Below are 1,473 nucleotides of genomic sequence, written 5' to 3' on the forward strand. Positions count from 1 at the left end.
GATGCTGTCACCAACCTTACGACTACTTCCCAGTGAGACAAACATTGCAGCAAGTGTCTGGTTATTGTGAAACAGCAATTGCTAAAAGAACAGTGACCTCGACATGATTTGAACACGCAACCCTTTAACCCAAGGTCAGGCACACGACCGTTGCACCACAAGGTCTACGCAGTAGTTAAGGGATGTTTGTCTATATGACGGTTCTGCAATACAAGGGGCTTTAAAATCCTCGCCCATTCCCTCCAAGTATCACAAGCAGCGCTCACCTGACTATCACCGGATGGTTTGTTCGAAAACATTTCTCTTGCTTTCACAGGAAAGCATCATTAATTAACACCTCACCTTCTTTTACACATTCAAACAAATGCTAACTCGGACACTCCATACTTCAATCATTTGTGCAGTGCTTTGCATCTTAACTCGAAAACCATATCCCATTTTACTCACTGTATTTTAGATTTCTGGTTCAAACTCTTCATTGCTGATGACACCACGAATCTGGGGCAACTTTTATCAAATTTAACAGCACCGGTTATTCCTACCGTGCACACAAAATACAATCAGTAGTGAAGATAAAATCCCACTATGCGTATTTTCAGATTCAACGCAGTAGGATTTCAAATAAAGTGAAAGAATTTTACACTGAAAAGATTTGGAAGTGTTCCTTGTATTTGTGTCTTTAATTAAAATTTGTGAAGTCTGACTCCCGTTCATGCCACTGCTGAATAAGAAAGGAGGGTTTGACATTGACCAGACTGCACTGCCCCTGATATTTGTGAGCTCATCCTTTTTCTTCAGTGGTTTCTCGCCCTTTGATGGGCTGCATTGCAGCGGATATCACGTTGGCCTCACAAGGTCCTCGGTGGATCCGTTTTCTCTCACTCAAATTTATCTATTTATTAAAGTGAAATAAAAAGCAATTAAGGAATAAGGGAGCCCTTTTGCCAGGAGAATATATAGCAAATAAAAACAGCAAATGCTGGAAATCTCAGCGGGTCAGGCAGCATTTGCAGGGAGACGAAACTCGCCTCCGATTGTTCATCCACAGCAAGTTTAAACATAATGTTTCCACCCAGGATCGAACCAGGGACCTTTGCGTGTAAAGCAAACGTGATAACCACTGCACTACAGAAACCTCTGGTACAGCCGCCCCAACAGAGGGGAGCTGACCAGTGAGCTCCCTCTGTGCTGATCGGGAATGTGTTGGCTCACCTTCAACAACTTCTGTCCCACACTGAAAGTTCTCAATCCTTCTCCTCCGCTGCCTTTTACAGAAATGTCACGGATCACCCAGCCACCGTGTTCACTTCCACAGACTCACAGTGGGGCCGCAGAGGCTCCTACCATCTCCCCGCGATCAGCTAACTCAACCAGTTTACAAAATTAAACCCCAAACATGTGCCCGGCAAAGGGCAGGGGAAGCCAGATAGTATGTAAGCTCAGTCTATCACAGAAAGTATTGGTATTCATGGT

The 1,473-nt window shown here is 44.2% G+C and overlaps 1 non-coding gene across 1 annotated transcript; it reads right to left on the minus strand.

Annotated features, from left to right (window-relative positions):
• Positions 1-1,063: 1,063 nt before the first annotated feature.
• Positions 1,064-1,135, minus strand: trnav-uac (transfer RNA valine (anticodon UAC)). Its single transcript has one exon. It is a non-coding gene; the product is annotated as a tRNA-Val (tRNA).
• Between the last annotated feature and the right edge of the window lie 338 nt (positions 1,136-1,473).

This window comes from Pristiophorus japonicus, unplaced genomic scaffold (genome assembly GCF_044704955.1).
Source record: "Pristiophorus japonicus isolate sPriJap1 unplaced genomic scaffold, sPriJap1.hap1 HAP1_SCAFFOLD_35, whole genome shotgun sequence".
In the NCBI taxonomy this organism is placed as follows: Eukaryota; Metazoa; Chordata; class Chondrichthyes; family Pristiophoridae; genus Pristiophorus; species Pristiophorus japonicus.